Genomic DNA, 18,993 nt, shown 5'->3' with positions numbered 1-18,993 from the left:
ATTTACAGTTCGGACTTTTTGATTAACATGTAGTACTTAAAGGGTCCTAGAACTTTGTCGAACAGATCATTGTTCTAAATACAAAGTGAGAGCCATGAGAGCGAGATTAAAAAAATGTCACGGAATGTCATGTCTCACGCCTCCAATATCATATTTAGAGAAATTACCTGTTAGAAAAAGTTTTCGGGTCCTTTAAGGGCTACATATTTATAAGGAAAACATAATTGTAAATGACTTGTGAGAAATGTTACTAGCAAGTTAGTCCCATGACATCGATATGACATTTCCCGTCACTGAGTGCACCTTTCTAAAATATACGAAGATATGTATTTCCGATTGAATTTGACAGACCCATAGTCTTATATACAATCAGCTCGACAAACTGAGCTATTATCTGTGTGTCCTTGACATATGAGAACAGCTGTTATGGTCAGTATAAGCTAAAAGCAATCTTAAGTAAAGAACTTTCAGCAATTTTAATTATCTTTCAACCCGTTCTGGATTTTATTTTTGCAAATTCCATGCGAAGATCTAGAAATGCCCACAAATCTGCCATTTTCCTTACATACAGCGCCGTAGCGTGCGGTTGGCCAGGGCGCCAAGGGCGCCAGTCTTTAGAGGGCGCCGAAATCAATTCACACTCAAATTCATTGGTTTGAATTTATTCAGCTTTTTTAAGTGGACATCTTTAAAAGGTTACATTCATAATAAACCGATTGACAAAATTTAGAAGTGCCTTTTGTTCTTATATCCGGAAGCAGTGGTATGGATTTTTGTGTAATTTATATTTCAGGTGAATTTCCCATTTTTTGGTTTTTTTTTTTCATTTTTTTTTATTATAATCAAATGTATATTGGTCCTGAGGTGAACGGCAATTCCGACCATTGAACAACCCACTGCATAGTTGAATTTTATCAACACAAATATGTACAGGAAGTGACTTCAAACTATCTACAGACACAGTCCTGAGTTAAATTTTCCTTGATCCAAACAGATCCGTTGGTGATTTCGACCACCAACCAATCTACACACCATCCCGTTATTTTTTATTTAATTTGTCCTAACTGGGTTCAGTGGTTCAAAGCAACATTTTACTTGATCTTAATAGGTTCAATGGCAACTCCCGGCCACCACCACTCCAAAAAATGGTTTTCCCTGATTCGACTAGATCCGGTAGAAACTCTGACCTTCAACCATCTTACCCCAGAGTGAAATTTTATTAACTCTGTTAGGTCTAGAAGCGGTTTCAAAACACTGTCAGACCCACTCCAGAATTGGATTTTCCTTGACGCGAATAGGTCCGATAACGATTCCGATAATCGACCGACGCATTTCAGAGCTGGATTTTATTGACCCAACTAGACCCAGCAGTGCGTAGGCTCTGAAAAAAACCTTAACATTTTTAATGAACTTCCAGCATCGCTCTGGAAGGTCGCTTAAATAACTTGTGAAATAATAAAAAAAAGTATCACAAATCTTAGATGGATGTTTTCTTCCTTATTTCTTCCATCTTCCTTCTTCTTTCTTCCTTCCTTCCTTCCTTCTTCCTCCTTCCTTCTTTCTTTCTTCTTCCTTTTTCTTTCTTCCTCCTTCCTTCTTCCTTCTTCCTTTTTCCTTCTTCATTCTTTCTTCTGGCTTCTTCCTTCTTCCTTTTTCCTTCTTCCTTCTCCCTTCTTCCTTCTTCCTTCTTCCTTCTTCCTCCTTCTTTCTTCCTTCTTCCTTCTTTCTTCTTCCTTCTTCCTTCTTCCTTTTTTCTACTTCCTTCTTTCTTCTTCCTCCTTCCATCATCCTTCTTCCTTCTTCTTTCTTCATTCTTCTTTCTTCCTTCTTCCTTCTTCCTTTTTCCTTCTTCCTTCTTTCTTCTGGCTTCTTCCTTCTTCCTTCTTCCTTCTTCCTTCTTCCTTCTTCCTTCTTCCTCCTTCCTTCTTCCTCCTTCTTTCTTCCTTCTTCCTTCTTTCTTCTTCCTTCTTCCTTTTTTTTACTTCCTTCTTTCTTCTTCCTTCTTCCATCATCCTTCTTCCTTCTTCTTTCTTCATTCTTCTTTCTTCCTTCTTCCTTCTTTCTTCTATCTTCTTCCTTCTTTCGTCTTCCGTCTTCCTTATTTCTTCTTCTTTCATCATTCTTCCTCCTTCCTCCTTTTTTCTTTCTTCTTCCTTCTTCCTTCTTCCTTCTTCCTTCTTCCTTCTTCCTTCAGCCTTCTGCCTTCTTCCTTTTTCTCTTATTCCTTCTTCCTTCTTCCTTCTTCGTTCTTCCTTCTTCCTTCTTCGTTCTTCGTTCTTCATTCTTGCTTCTTCCTTCTTACTTCTTCCTCCTTTTTCCTTCTCCCTTTCTACTTCTTCCTCATTGCGTACTACTCATTTCTTACTCCCCAGTTTTCATTCCGCCTAATGACCGTTCGGTCTAATGACCATTCGGCCTAATGACCTAATAATGGCCTTCGGCCTAATGACCCAGCACCTTCTAATTTTACTGTTGATGCATTTCAAATTGTCAAATTGTTGTTAAATTTTCCCATTTTTATAATCAAAAGAGGAGCGCCATGGTTGGTTTCATGGTTTCGCCAAGGCCGTTAGCAGTCTCTGCTTACATATTGTGCAAATAGTCAAAGAAGAGCTTATTAGCTTGATACAAGTTACAGTTACACATCGTAGTTGCTAATCATGATTGGCCAAGAAACAGCAAGTATGCACACTGCACAGCTCACCAATTAAATAATATTCTTGGGATACAAAAAAGTTATTCTTATTGTATGGGGTAACGGTACTAATAGTGGAGGTATTAGTAGATCCACAAAACAAAATATTTTTAAAAAATTGATAATTATGGGAAATTTACAGCTTTGATATCTTAGTCAATAGATAAACTAATACATTTGCTAATAAAAATGAGATAGATGTCATTTAACATCAACAATTACCAAATTTTACTTGCACCACTATGGGTACACTGTTCCTTTAGGGGCGGTAAAAATTAATTTTGGTTCCCATAGTGGTGCTATCCATTGGTTTCTTATGAGACTCGCCACTATTGGTACAGTTGCACCACTATAGGTGCAAGGGAGTCAATTTTGTTAAGCTAAATCATTGTTTTCAATAGTTTTTGAAGTGAAATCTTAAGATAAGTTGCATTTAACATGATATTTAAAGCACACCCCATAAACTGAAACCATCTTAAAGTGTATAAATATGATAAATCGCATTAAAATCCCACTACCTCCACTATTGGTGCTACCTCCACTTAGGGTACGGTTACCCTACTTGCTTCGGTGTTTCCAATTCATGACCAATAATCATGCTGGTCACGTGCTTATAGTCAATTTAGGATTAGGAGAGGAAAATTAGTTTAACATGTACCCCAGGTTGAGAACAGCTTTTATAAAAGACCAAGGAATGCTCTGCTTCTCCGTGAGCGCTACGGGAAAGGAATCGTTGGTTAGTTTAGAAGGTAATTCGTGTGAAACCCGTTGATAAGCGACAAAATATGTATTACGAAGTTATTTTGAAAACAAGAAGACGAAAACTGAGTTTCAAATCAATCCAACGCAAGATCAATGTGTTTCGTTTAATAATCTTCTACAACACGATCGATTCCGCACTAAATAATTTTGTGCTCTTCGATGCAGACATTAGTTTTATCACTTCATGTTCTCCCACACTTGTTGGCGTGATCAGCATCAACACGATCGATTGCACACTGGTTAAACACATTTCTGCTACGCGAGGTAGATTTTTTTCACTTCGCGTTTTCCCGGACTAGCTGCCGTCCCATGACCAGCATCCACATGATCGTTTCCGCATTCATATAGAAGAAAACTGCATACGAATTTATCGACTAAGAATGAGGTTATGTAGTAAGCGTTAATAGGATTATGTATTATGTTTATGTTCAGCGGCGCAGCCAAAATTTTTGATAATATAAAGTATGGTTTAAGTTTAAATTTGTTTCGAAATTCCGCGGAATTCCGTTAAATTTCGTTAGAAGCTAGTTTTTTCTAGCGAAATTTTTGTAATTTTACGAAACGAAACGAAATCAAGAAATCAGATTTCGCCATGCTTAAATTCCGCGAAATTCCGCGGAATTTCGTTTCGAACCACCTGAAACGAAATTTTTCGAAATACCGCATATGCTTAGCAAGGAGTATAAGTCATTACGAGTTTTTATTCACACAATTACGATTGATTTTCACTACGGTAAAAAATATCGTATACGATGCATTCAATACAACATCCTTTGACAATAATCTGACAAAGTTTGATATACAATGCGATTCAGATTTTTGATGGACGCAAATGCGACTTTATTTGCTGTTTGTTATACGATATGTGGTTTACTGGGATCTTTGTTCAAATAATCCATAGTTTTGGTAATATGATCCATACATTTTGATAAATGATCCATAGATTTTATAAAATGTGTGAATCAATTAATATAGTTTCATTGGCCTTCTTCTCACATTATCAAAATTATGGATTATATGAACAAAATTATGGATCATATGGCTGAAATTATGGATCATCATCAGGATATAAATTGCGCAAATTTGAAATTTTATGGATCAATATATAGTTTTTATGGATCATTTTTCAAAGTTTTATGGGTCATGAAAATATTCTTTATGGAATCTCTCGAACTATTTTATGGATTTATGGTAGCGTTTTATAGAACATTCAGATGTCATTTATGGATCGTTTTTCATTTTTTAATGGATCGTTTTTCCACATTGAACGGTGCAAAGTAAGGGCTGCCTTCAGCCACACCGGCATAGACTACTTCGGCCCAAGCCTTGCGGTGCATCTGGAGATAGTGCACAGTCTCTCCATGCAGTCCTGTGTGATGGCGATTCGCAGATTTTGTGCACGCAGAGGATCTCCATCTGATTTCAACTCCGACAATGGAACTTGTATCCGAGCAACCTGCTGACGGAGCAGCTAAAACCCATTCATGAAGGTTGTGCAGTGACGTTCACCAATGCGAGGACGAGCTGGCATTTCAATCCCCCATCTGTCCCCCATATGGGCGGTTGTTGTGAGCGCATGGTACGTTCGGTAAAGGCAGCGATATCCCGTAACACGGTGGATCACTTTGACGTAGTGTGTTGCGGTGTAAGATCTACCAAGCAGAGCCCTAGCTTAATCCATTTTCCTAACTAGGACAATAAGTTGTGGTAATTAAGGATTCATCGTATTTAGTCCCCGCTACCAACAGCAGTCTCAGAAATAAAACATAATTAATGTTACCTTGCAGACAGTTCGAATTCCTCTGGTTTGAGCCTAAACTGTATGCAGCGGAAACAACTTTTCAAGCAATTAGTTAAAAAACCTTGGTATCCGTACCTAGGCTGAACGGACTGCTGGAAAAATCGAGTTAGGGGTTTAAATACGTACTAACTCTTCTTAAACTGGTGAACAATGATAGTGAGAGGAACACACGGAAGTTCTTATTACTGAACAAGCTCTCTTGCTTGAAATGGTCTTGTAGACAGAGCTAAATCCCGGGGATTAAGAGTTTTACTGGTGATATTCTAGAAGCAAGACAAGGATGTGGCTAGGGCTTCGATGCATGGCCAAAAACAGTATTACTGTTCTGTTTTCTCAAGACAGGATTGATTTCCTATTGATAAGGGGCGCGCCTTCAATGGGATTGCTCTCTGTGAAGGGTCTAAATAGCGGGACCTTGTCATGGTACTCTTGAGAAAACAAAACAACAATTGTATCGAAACCGATACTGCATTGCTTATCAATAGTAATGGAGTAATTCGACATGCACTTAAACACTAAGGATACGGGTAACGCCACAATAGATCTAATAACTGGTCGCAGTGGCACACCCGAACAGGAAAAAAAGGCAGCGATGGAGACATCGGAGAGACATGGAGACATCGTACAACATGTTCATCATCCAAACGACGAGGTCCTGGAAACTGTGGTGCTGGAAGACGATGCAGAACAAGAAGCGTTAACCCCGAATCACTTTCTGCTTTACGGCTCGAGTGGTATAGTACAACCGAAGAGTCCACTGGTGTATGAGGGAACTGTACTGCGTGACAGTTGGAGGTTGTCGCAGTGTCTAGCGGACGTGTTTTGGAGACGTTGGGTCCGCGAGTATCTACCAACATTATCGAGACGGACGAAGTGGTTCGAGCCCGTGAAACCAATGGAGCCCGGAGATGTGGTTGTTGTTGTAGACGAAAACAAGCGGAACGGATGGCTAAGAGGCCGTGTCATGGAAATCTTTCAAGGCAAGGATGGCCAAGTCCGATGGTGGTAAGATGCAATGGTAAAAACCGTAGGAGGGAACCTAAAACGCCCTGTAGTGAAGCTGGCTTTGCTGGATATTCGCGGTGATCAGAAACAAGGAAACCCGGAACTACACGGGAGGGGGGATGTTGAAAACCACCAATCTGCCAACTCTGATAACTGTGTGTAGTTCTCGGATGCTCCGGTAGGAAACGCCATCGCGAGACAGCAAAGAATCTGAGGTGAAGACTAACATAGATCAAAACAAACGAGGCAATAGGACGTGTACAATAGTCAAGTTCCGATACCGAATCTGTTCCACTTTTTTTTACTATTTGCCTTCGATGATCAAATTATCGCATTAGCCTTCCCATGAACAGCCGATACAATATGATTGAAGTCCACCCGTAGATACTAGGTGACTAGGCAGGCAACAGCTAGAAAACATCTTGAGCATCATTATTAGGGCGGTCCATTACCGCATGTAAGTTGGAACTCCGTTCATTATTATTAATATTCAATATTCCTAACCTAAATTATAGGAAAATGAAATTATCCGTTATTCAATTGAGACCAATGAATTATGTCCTTGCCAGGCCCAAGAAAAGCTTCTCAAATCGAAGCGCGAGAGGTTTAGATAGGAGGTTTCTGCGGAAAATTATATTAGACACTGAATGTAAGTAATTAAATATTGTATTTAAACCTATCAATAATAACATTCAATAAATTTTAGTTTCAAAGCTTCTTATACCCACAAGTTGCTGAAAGCACTGTCTATTTATGCCCCAGAAATCCATCCATCTGAACAGGAATTTTTCCTTGGTACTTCCATCAATATCTCCGAAACATGACCATTTTCAAAACGATGACCAATGCCCTTTATGAATTTTGTGATCAATTGCAGAACCAACGGAACCAAATTCCGATGTAAGACTGCTGAGAACCATCATTCTGAAAGTTTAGTTTTCCATGAAATTGAGAGTCAGACACGTAAGTGTTTACTGAAATCGGTTTAAAACGCACTGCACCAGTTAGCAAATAAAAACCACTGCAATTACTTGGCCGAATCAAGTTACAACACCGGTGGCTTCCTGTCCCATCATGTCTCAAAATTTAAAAAAATAATAATGCACACGGCATTCACAGATTCATGAGGATGCTACAAGCCACAATCTTTGTATCAAAATGAAACTTTGCCTCCTAGTTGATGTATTCAAATCTTCCTGTTTACCAAAGTCATGCCCAGAAATCATGATTCGTATCCAATCCAGCATTATGATTTTAAAACAATTGCTGGTCGGCTGGTCCGCATGTTTCGAGAAGTATGAGTACAAATGCAAATGACATCACCGAAAAATTCATTTCAAGTGAGACTTCTGCGATTTCAATGGAAATCTCCGGCAACTGGCAAACTCATTTATGCTCGGTTTTGTCTCGAAATAGAACTGCAAGAATATGTTTTTCTTCCATTCGTTATATCGCGGCCAAGTACCATCGAAACCGGAACCGACCGGCAACCGTTTTTCCATTATCAGCAGCAGCCAGCCAGCCAGCCGGTGAATTTCGGTGTGGTGCACCAAATCCAAGTGATGCAAAAGACATTCACTATCCGCGCGCTGATGAGTAGGTAGTGATACAATATCACGATAAGCTCCCCGCAACCAACAACGGCTTGGAGTAGCTCAACGATGCAGATTTTTCGGTCCATGTACATTTTTATGTGAACGACTTAATTTAATCAGAGTTGCATTGCTGCATCGGGATTTTTTTCCCCGTTCTTGAGTGGAAACCTTAACAAATGAAAGGCTTCCGCTTTCATCATATCCGGTTGGTTAGGTATGTGCGAGCGATTCTTTTTTTTCTGTTATCATACCATTTTCGAGTGATGAGAACAAATTGTAATTTTTATTCGTTCGCTCAAATTGCAAGTTGTATTTTTTACCAAGTACATGATGCCGATGGAAATGGATTCTTTAATTATGGGAAGGGGGAAAACGAAGGTGGTGAATAACTCGGATGGTTGCATAGAACAGGTAGGAATGTTTAATTTTCCGCAATACTTTGCATTTTTTGTCCTTGATTGTAGGAAAATATGCATGAATTAATTATTCTATTTTTGAGAGCAGGAATATTGTTTTTAAATTGTAAGGTTTATTCAAATCATGCTTTACGTAAGTAACTGATCGTATGAGTTGAGTTATAAAGCAAAGTACTTACCGGCACGATGAACACAGAATCCATACATTCGACAGTGGATTAGACATTGTGCCTTACTTTGTTTTATGCATCTTGTCTTTTCTAAGCAAAGCTTTTCAATGATATGTTGGCGTTAGAACGAAATGTGATAATAATTAATAAATTTTAAAAAAAACCTCTACTTTCTCATATTAATTTTTGGAATTCGCATATTATATGTACATCTGATGTAATGACCTTGTTATTATGAAGCCTCTGCGCGTTTTTTCATGAATTCTACCTAGATCCAAATGTAGGCTAATGAACCTTCAATCAACAATGCTCTATCCTTACACGCAATCTGCTGTGTTTTTTTTTTTTTTTAATTATTCACTCAGTTCGCCAGCATCTCGACACAGCGTGAAATCGGAATCCTTTTTCCGGGTTTTATTCTTCCTACCATTTGATGGACCTAATTTACATATCATCTCGCTTCCAAAGCAGCGTAATGGGACGGATGCTGCGTGCGTCCTTCTATTTTTACCTGCTCTTGATATCGACCGTTTTTACTTTTCAATCTCACCTAACGATATGCATCACATATGCGTTCCAACGAACAATGCTGGAGACCGGGATTGTGTTTCCTGTCACTGCTGACGCAGTCACCCGCCTCGACAGCTGCCGGTGCCAAACAGTTTGGATCAACAGAATGTTTTTTTATGCGCGACATTAACTCTCACTTTCGTTCAAGGAAGTTTTTACCCTTTCGGATTTAGGAAGGTGTACCGAAAGGAAAAAAGATCTCTTTAAACGTGGTCTTCCATTATAGAACTAGATGGGATCATTTTTTTTTTAACAACAATCGATCTATTTTATTTGAGTAAGGTTGTTATACGAAGAACGCTGAATTTCCGAACGAAAAACAAAACATGGAGTGAAGTATTTCTTATTCGTTACCCATTTTTCAGTAGTTTTTAAATCATGAATAATAAAACTCTGAATATCAGAATATGTGGTTTGGCCAAACATACGATCAGGCCAAAACGGCCGAACATCATGTTTGGCCGATAGGATGAAAATCCAATTAACCACAAATATATAAAATCTTATTTATCGAAAAAGAAAGCAACCATTACTGTTAGATGAATTAATCCTACTTTTTCCAATTTAGTCGCATTGTGGGTACCCCACGGTCCTCACACGGAAGAAGTTAAAAAAATTCTATTAGTTTTTTATTCAAATTAAAACCGGGACACGCAAAGAGGCCTTCGATTCCAATGCCGTTTTGCCAGCTGATGAATGATCCTTCGGCGAGATGAGCGCGAATCCCGGTAAAAAGCACGCATGTTAGTTCCATTATCAATATTAATAACAGTCGGATGGCGGAGTGAGTGCGGCAGGCAAGCTGCATTCGGAAAAATTTGAATATTCAATTAGATTGGTTTTGTTGTTTCCCTTTCCGAGAGGACAATACAATCCCCGGAACCGGTGAGTCGCGCAGAATGGGACTCTAACAGTTGCATTTTATGACCTTTGCGATGCGCCGCGCTGAAAAAGGGGTTCGGGTTCAAACTGCTGCACCGGCAGTAGCTGAGATGCTTGTTTGTTGCATTTAACACTTTCGTTGTTTTGTTCGACTGCAGTTTCACATTCCGTGTTTTTCACCGGGTCGAATGTTGCGACGATGACAAATTTGGGATTGCATAATTTCGCAATTATTCAGAGTTAATCCTCTCCACTATACGCATAATGGCGCTTCAGTCAAAAGGGACAATAGGGCCTCTGTTGTGGTGAACGGCTGCCAAGTATGTCATCAATTGGCAAATGATTTTCTGTTTTGCGATAATGCTGTTGTAGTCTATTGACAGCCATTGACGGGTGTTTTGCAGCGTTTCATGGAGTGAGGGGTTCGACGATAATAAATTTCATCCGATGAAATTTGCGGAATAACAAAAATAAACACAATGGAACATTTTTTGATGAACTCAAGAGTTTGTGTGGTTGATTATTGAAGCAAAATGCGATAATCAACAGCTTCAAAAAGATTAGAAGATAGTAAGTGTCTTTCATTGGCGTTAGAATTGGCACTCGATCAGAAACGAATAACTGTACATATAACAAAAGATGTATTAAATTTGGTAGAAACAAGAGGCAGAATAATCATTGCGATGAAAAATGTCATAACACTTGCGTAAAGGTTTACGATTTTGAATACGTACTTTGCAGGCGGCTATGGACGAAAGTGACGTTTTCTTTAATAAGAAATGTGCTCAATTTTTCACAGCGTTCCTTATAACTTAAATTTAAAATTGTATTATAGAGGATAGTTGATCAATTACACTGCTTAATAGATTCCAAACTAGTGAGTCCAGATCTAACATCTACGATAGCCTACATTTACTATATGCATGTGCACACCGGAGACAAAGAGTTTTATCGTGTCTGGTTGAGAGAATGTTTAAGATTGAAAATATTCTCTCATTATCTGCTCGATACAGTACCATTTTTCTTGTATCGAAACAATACAAATTTATGCAGCTGGTGATGAACTTTAAGTAAAAAAATCATTCTGACAAAGTATAAAACAATGCATGCATCGGTATAGGTATCAAAAGCTCTAAGTTGAGGGGGTATGAAACAATAAAGATGATTTAACATTTGAGATCAACACGCAGATCTTGTAACCGTTCGTAGCTTCAGCTCTAGGTTTATTAATAACCGGTGGCTTAACGCCACTTCTGAGATCCGGAAGACCACCGGTCGAGTTTTTTTTTATTTTTGTGCCTTTATTAAGGAGAATTTCAACTCTAGGGTGGCTCATCTCCGGATATACCGGTCGAGCTGTTTTGCCCGACTAATTATCGACTTCTATCCTCAGGGGTCACTAGAACGGTTGCTGGCTAAAACTTAAAATAATGCTTTGCACCAAGTGCTTTTCCAACGTGGCCACCTTTTGAGTTACGTTACTCGAACTCGCAAACTCTTCCAACCCGCTAACAAATCTCGCTTAACTTTTCAAAAGGACCATTTTTGTAATGAATTAATTAGAATACTGCAATCAAAAGCTTTCATGTGGTGATGTTGATTGCTCTATTCAAATTAATTGATGAAAAAAAAAATGTTATTTAGGTACTTTTGAAAAGTTAAGCGCGAAATCTCGGTAGAAATTATGCGAAAAGAATGATCAAAGTAAGCAACGGAAAGGACGGAAAAGCGAACAAAATGATCTCTCAGCGATTACTCCAACTAAAAAACTTAAACGGAACCACTCGATCTTTGGGATTTATTTGTTTCGGGTTGAGCACATATTTGAGGTTGACATGAAAATGGAAAACGTTTCTAGATCATGGCCATGTCTACACACTAGTCACATACCTGCGCAGGTTTTCTTCTTCGTCAACTTGCTGGGTTTCGCCGATGCGATGGCGGTGAACCGGTGCGGAACGATGATGTTGAACCTGTTCGTGGCGATGGCAGCGAAGCTGTCCTTGACGATGGCGGTGACAGAAGAATCGCCTAGCTGCAGAATGGCGCGCAGCTGGTGAGCCCGTGCTAGTATGGCCGAACTAAAGTTGCGAAGTGGGTGGTGGCTGGACGCAAGACCTCCGATTTTCTCGAGAGATGCGTCGACGGATGTTCTTCCCCTCCGGATAAGGGCCAACGTACCTCCGCACAGCTTTGCTTTTTACGGCTGATCGCCCGTGATGAAGTGAACCCTCGCCTTCGGTTCCAATTCAGCCCTGTGGTACGCAATTGGCGACGTATTCCACGCACTGAGCTCTCTGTCCGTAGGGTATGAAAACAAAAGATATTTTAGTTACTAGATAAAGATTGTCGCTTCGGTTCCCTTTGTTCTGCTGTCCGAAACATGTGTGGTACATACCTGTCAAATCGTATGGATTTTCGTTCTTTGACATTTAGCTCCCCTATCCTCGCCAGCAAAAGATGTTCCGGACAGCGACGACAGCGACAATCTTTATCTAGTAACTAAAATATCTTTTATGAAAACGGTTTGGACCACCGTCGATTAATTGGCGATCGACGGTTCTCTTTTCGCTCCACTTTTCGACGAAACTTCACCACACTCCGTTTCACTAACCCGAAGGGCGGGCCTTGACGAGCGCGAATCTATGACAAAAAGTCGAAAGACAAAAGGTCGAAAAGACAAAAGGTCGAAAGGGACAGAAGGTCGAAAAAACAAAAGGTCGAAACGCACAGAAGGTCGAACGGGACAAAAAGTCGAAAAGGACAAAAGGTCGAAAAGGATAAAAGGTCGAAAGGGACAAGTTGATAACAAGTTGGGTGTATTCCAATCAAAGTTGAAGAATGAGTAATTTCAAAGAAAGAGTAATTACTATAAAACAATATTATGAATATCTAGATAGTTCGGTTAGAGATAAAAAGATAGTTTGTTCAGGAAATGAATAAAACTTGTATTGCGCGAGACAGAGTTGTCCTAATACAGTTGGCAGTAGGTCTTTTATTTTAAACTTTTTTTTTTTCATTAAAAAAAATTCATTCAATAAGTGCAAATAATAGATGAATATCTAGATTTTCTGAGCCACGCAGGCTCACGCATTGAAAATACAGCGGCGTGTAATATACGCCTGTGTATTTGTTGTGCGGTGTGCACCATTTTGACAGATCGAAGGGACATTTAAAAAACTCAACATCCATCTATTAGTTGTACTCACTAAATGAATTTTATTTAATTGTTAAAAAATTGTAAAAAATAAAAAAACAGATTTTTTGCTAACTGTGTACGACAACTCTGGTGCTAGATTGACTCTCTCCGTTTCAGTTCCTTGTCCGTTTCGACCTTTTGTCCCTTTCGACCTTTTAATCTTATTGATCTTAAGTTTCTTTGGTTGTAGGACAAAAGGTTGAAAGTCAAAAGGCCGAAGGACAAAAGGTCGAAGGTCAAAAGGTCGAAAGGACAAAAGGTCGAAGGGTCAAAAAAAGGTCAAAAAAAATGCGTCAAAAAGTCGAAGGACAAAAGGTCGAAAGGACGAAAGGTTTTTCTTTTTTCTTCCTTATTTCTTTTACCTTCTATTCTATTCCTTCTTCCTTTTTCCTTCTTACTTCATATGTTTCCTTCCTTCAATTCTTTTTTCTACTTTCTTCTTTCTTCTTTCTTCCTTCCATATTTCATCTTCTTTATTTGTAACTTTTTTTTCCTTTTTTCTTCTTTCTTTCCTTCATCTTTCTTCCTTTATTCCACTTTTTTTCTTCCTTCTTTTTTCCTTCTTTCTTCCTAATTGCTTATTTCTTCTTTTTTCTCTTCTCTCTTCCTTTTTTCTTCTCTTTTTCTTCTTTCTCTTTTCCCCTTCCTCTCCCCTTTTTCCCTTTATTTCTTCTTCTTTTTTGTTTCCTGTTTTCTTTCTTTTTTTACTATCTTCTTTTTTTCCTTCTTTATTCTTTCATTTTTGCTTCTCTCCTCCTTTTATTCTTTTTTCTTCTTTCTTTCGTCCTTCTTTCTTCCTTCTTTCTTTCTTCTTCCTTTCTTCCTTCTTTCTTCCTTATTTCTCTCTTCGTTGTTCCTTATTTCTTCCACCTTTCTTCTTTATTTCTTCCTTCTTCCTTCTTTGTTCCTTTTCTCTTCCTTCTTTCATTCTTATTTCTCTCCTCTTTATTCCCTATTTCTTCCATCTTTCTTCTCTTTTCCTGCTTCTTCCTTCTTTTTTTTTATTTGCTTCATTGTGTCTTCTCTCCTTTTTCTTCCTTCTTATATTTTCAGTTTTTCGTCCTTCTTTCTTCAATCCTTATTTTTTCCTTCTCCCATCTTCCTTCTTCTTTCTTTCTTTGTTCTTTTATCTTCTTCTGTTCTTTTTATCTCTTACTTTCTCTTTCATACATTATGTTTCCTCCTCTCTTCTTTCTTCCTGTTCACTTCTTATTTACATCTCACTTCTTACTTCTCCGTTCCTCACTTCTCTCATTACATTTCTCACTTGTCACTTTTTACTTATTATTTCTTACTTTTCACTTCTCACTTCTGACTTTTCACTTCTCACTTCTCATTTATCTATGCTCACTTCTTCCATCTTTCATCTCACTTGTCACTACTCACAACTCCCATCTCATTGCTTGTCTTTTTGTTCTTTCGACCTTTTGTCCTTCGACCTTTTGACCCTTCGACCTTTTGTCCATTCGACCTTTTGTCCTTTCGACCTTTTGACCCTTCGACCTTTTGTCCTTCGACCTTTTGACACAGATTTAGTTTCTTTCGACCTTTTGTCCCGTTCGATGTTCTGTCCTTTTATACCTTTTGTCCCGTTTGACGTTTTATCCTTTCGACCTTTTGTCCTTTTCGACCATTTGTCCCTTCGACCATTTGTCCCTTCGACCTTTTGTCTTTCGACGTTTTGTCTTTCGACCTTTTGTCCTTTCGACCTTTTGTCCTTTCGACCTTTTGTCCCCAACCCGACGAGCGTACGGACTCCACAAAAATCTCCTCCAAACGATAAAACGGCGGAAATGCCGCAAACCCTTTTCGTCGACTCCGAAAATTCCAGCCCGTACCAAAAAAGCGCCACGCACTGGAAGTCCAACGCGAAACATTAATTAACATTTAACAGATAACGAGTAGTTCGACAAAAAATTATCTTTTTTTTGTAAACTACACTTTTAAAATAGAACTTAACGAAAGTCGGCTACACCGACAATCGAATCAAATCTAAAGAACGAACGAAAAAACTAATTACAATCACGTACAAAATCACTCCAATCACTTTAGTTACCTTGACAAACTGAACTTTACTCAAACTCTATAATTTCTAAAACTCGTAAAACTTCTATATGCCAGCCGTTATGGAAGCGAAATGAACGAGTTTAAGTTTTTTCTTGAACAAGAAATCTTCTGCAACAATTAACCCATTATTTAACAATTGCGCCAATTTAAATTTCAAATGGCGACTTTGAGTTCGCGCCTTTGGAAACATAGAGCTAACTTTACTGCATGGAACAATACAAAGTTTTGTTGCCATATTGAGTATGGCTGTCGTCATAGTACTTAATCATCACAACATTTAGTCGACTTGCTTTCTCGTTGACGCGTACCGAATTTGATTTTGAATTTCAACATGATTTTACTTAAAAAGGAAGAATACGTCCAAAGCTACAAATATTAAATTAAACTAAAACAGACGACACGTAAAAACTATCAGACTCAATAATAAAAATAAATTACAAAAACTTGTTTACACTTTATTTTGCTTAAAAAGATAAAAACGTCTAAAGCTATGGAAATTTACATAAATGAAAAACGTAAAACGTTACAATCTGAAATGTCAAGGAATAAAATGGAATAGTACAAACTTGTCTTATCATAAGTGAATTGAATAACTAAACAAGTTTTAACATATGTTTCGGTTAAACAAATTGGCAAATTAAGTTGAATTGAATGCGACTAATAGAGAAGATTTAACAATCAAATAAATTTGGCAAATTATACCAAACAGCTGTATTAGAACGATGAAAGCCCTGAGCTGCATCTCAAACAGTTTACAGGGCGGCCTAGAGCAGGGTACTCTCATTTACCTTCGAACATCAGATGGACAAAATTATGAAAAAGAAGTTTAAATAATTTAAAAAAAACTATATTCTATTTGATCTTAGTTGCCGCTTCTCGTTACGACACTGGTCGACACTCGCGAGTTTGAAGCCTAGTGGAACGCCCACCGGTATCCTGATCGGCTTCTGTCCCGAATTCGTATCGTAAAGCAGAATCCGGTTCTGGAAGCAGATTTTTATACAGGATCTAACACAGGAAGTTAAGCCGGTCTCGCCCAGCCTATTACGGATAATCATTTCCAGACGCTTTTCCAGTGTATCCAGCAGGTACATGAGCCTATACGATGCTGGATTCGCCGGTGGTTTCCCTGGTTTCGGCAGCAGCACCAGTTTTTAGATCTTCCATATAGTCTGAAAGTAACCATCTACTAAACACTTCTGCAGCACCATTCTGAACAAGTCCGGAAACGCCAATATCACGGGTTTAAAAAGCGACATCGGCAAATCCTTCAAAAATGCCGTGAATACCGGGTCCCAACGCATCATCTCTTCGTTGATTTCAAGGCGGCATACGACAGTATAGACCGCGTAGAGCAATGAGAAATTATGGACGAGAACAGATTCCCTGGGAAGCTTACCACACTGATCAAAGCAAAGGTGGATGGTGTGCAAAACTGTGTGAAGATTTCGGGTGAACACTCCAGTTCGTTTGAATCGCGCCGGGGAATAAGGCAAGGTGATGAACTTTCGTGCCTGTTGTTCAACATTACGCTAGAAGGTGTCATGCGGAGAGCCGGGGTACGATTTTCATTAGATCCAGTCAATTTATTTGGTTCGCGGATGACATGGACATTGTCGGCCGAACTGTACACCCGCCTGAAAAGTGAAGCAACAAAAGTTGGACTGGTGGTGAATGCGTCAAAGACAAAGTACATGCTTGTGGGCGGAACCGAGCGCGACAGGGCCCGCCTGAGAAGCAGTATTACGATACACGGGGATACCTTCGAGGTGGTCGAAGAATTCGTCTACCTTGGATCTTTGCTAACGGCTGATAACTATGTTAGTCGTGAAATACAAAGGCGCATCATTTGTGGAAGTCGGGCCTCCTACGGGCTTTTCCTCTCCATTTCCGAATGTCTTGCCCTATGGACGGCCCTTCGACATGCGATACATTTACTCACTGCTTCTTCAAAGTCAGATTTTACTCCACAACATAGGGAGTGAGTGCTAGTAATGGACCCCTTAACGACTTAAATCGCTTCGCTAGAGTCAGACTCATGACATATTGCAATTCTGTAGCACCAAAGAACAAGTTATCAGCAATGCGTTTCGTATATAAAAGATGCTTAAACATTCATTTTTGTTACTAAAATAAGTATTTTAAAATAATGTAGCCAGATTGCCGATTATGGCCACCCCCGGGATCATAATACGCAACATAGACTTTGCTTACATACGTATTATGCTCCCCACATTTGATTTACATGTTCCATTTCCACATGTTCCTGTTGCCTATTATGGACGCCCCCTTGTGTGCTAGTAATGGACCCTCTAACGTATTTATGTTCACAAATTAGTTAATATAACTTAACTTGAGTATCCCAAGCCAAAACAATTGCATGGAACAACTACCGTGATATGTGAAGCAATTTTATCCAATGGAAATTTGCAGGAAATCGTTGATGCCAGCGTTAACTTTTGGTTTTTATTTAGGGGGTCAATTATACGCACGGGGTCCATTACTAGCACTCACTCCCTATCTGCAAACTTCCGTCGGGTGAAGTTGCTTCATGTAACAGGACAGCAGTTTCATACATTTGTTATGGACAGGGAAGCAGAAATTTAGTTATATTAACTAATTTGTAAATGTAAATATACCAAAGGGTCCATTACTAGCACACAAGGGGGGGGTCCATGGCGGGCAGCGTAGTTCGCCTCCGCGCGGTGTTCGCTGGAAACGATAGCGTATCAACGGCAGTTGAAGGGCTAGACGGCTAAATGGACTACATCGAAGGGAGCGCTGGTTAGCGCATTGAGACTTAGACTGCCAGTTAAGTCTCAATTACGGTTCTGGCAGGCGCGTTAAAGGTTGTGTGTTTTGGTATATTGTTATATTGTGTATTGCGAGGGCTGACAGCCGAGTCTTTCTACTCCCTTAGTAGAGCCGGGTGAAACCGACTCGAAACGGCGGGTGGGCTAATGGCAAAGCTGCCTTCCGTCCCATAGAACCGTAGCGGGCCTTGTGGCACGCTGTCCAATTTTGCTGCCTGGTTGGTGACCAGACAGAAGTAGGCTCATATGAACTCCCTGAGTAACACCGATCTGGCTTTGAACACGAGAGTGTCAACCCACGCATGGCCTCCCTGCTTGCGAGCAAGCATAGACAACTATGAGATCACAGAGGCGACTACTTCAGTAGGATTCGATGGCAGCTGCAAGGGGGACCCATGAGCTATGTCAAGTACGCAAGTAGGGGTCTAGCGAGGTCTCCTCCCACTAGGGAGGAAAATGGTGTTGATGCAGTTGCTAGTTTGCACGGGACTAGCACTACCCCAGCGGCAGGGGTTGACAGCCAGAGTGATGCTCAGGCAGTCAACACACCAGGCGAGCCTCTAACCGGTATCCGGTTAGTCGCCAAGCAGCTCGATGAGATCATCGAGTTCACGAGCGGTCGAAATAATATCAGCAAGGATCTGAAACAGAAACTTCTGGTACTTCGACAGTCGGTTCAAGCGGTAAAACGCGAACATGGCACGCTCACCAGGAGGGAGGTTGGAAGCGAGAAGGGGGAGACACGTACTCCAGCAGAACCCTTCTCCTTCCTTGGAGGGAAGGTCTCGACGCAAGAGGTGATTGTCAGCAGTCAGAGGGTCGGTCCGGTAACGTTAAGCGGCGCCTTACTGTTACGGATAGCGGTACGGTCGAGTTTGATAGGGCGCCCGATCGTCGAGAGAGGGCACCCAATCAGGCGAAAGCACGAGGGAAGGGCAACGGTGCGGTCCAGGCTACTAAACCCAAGGGTGATGGTAGCCAATCTGCGACCACTGCTCAGCGGACCGAAAATCCCTGG

This window comes from Armigeres subalbatus, unplaced genomic scaffold (assembly GCF_024139115.2).
Source record: "Armigeres subalbatus isolate Guangzhou_Male unplaced genomic scaffold, GZ_Asu_2 Contig170, whole genome shotgun sequence".
In the NCBI taxonomy this organism is placed as follows: Eukaryota; Metazoa; Arthropoda; class Insecta; order Diptera; family Culicidae; genus Armigeres; species Armigeres subalbatus.
The sequence above is the reverse complement of the archived record's forward strand: the minus strand, read 5'-3'. Positions refer to the sequence as shown.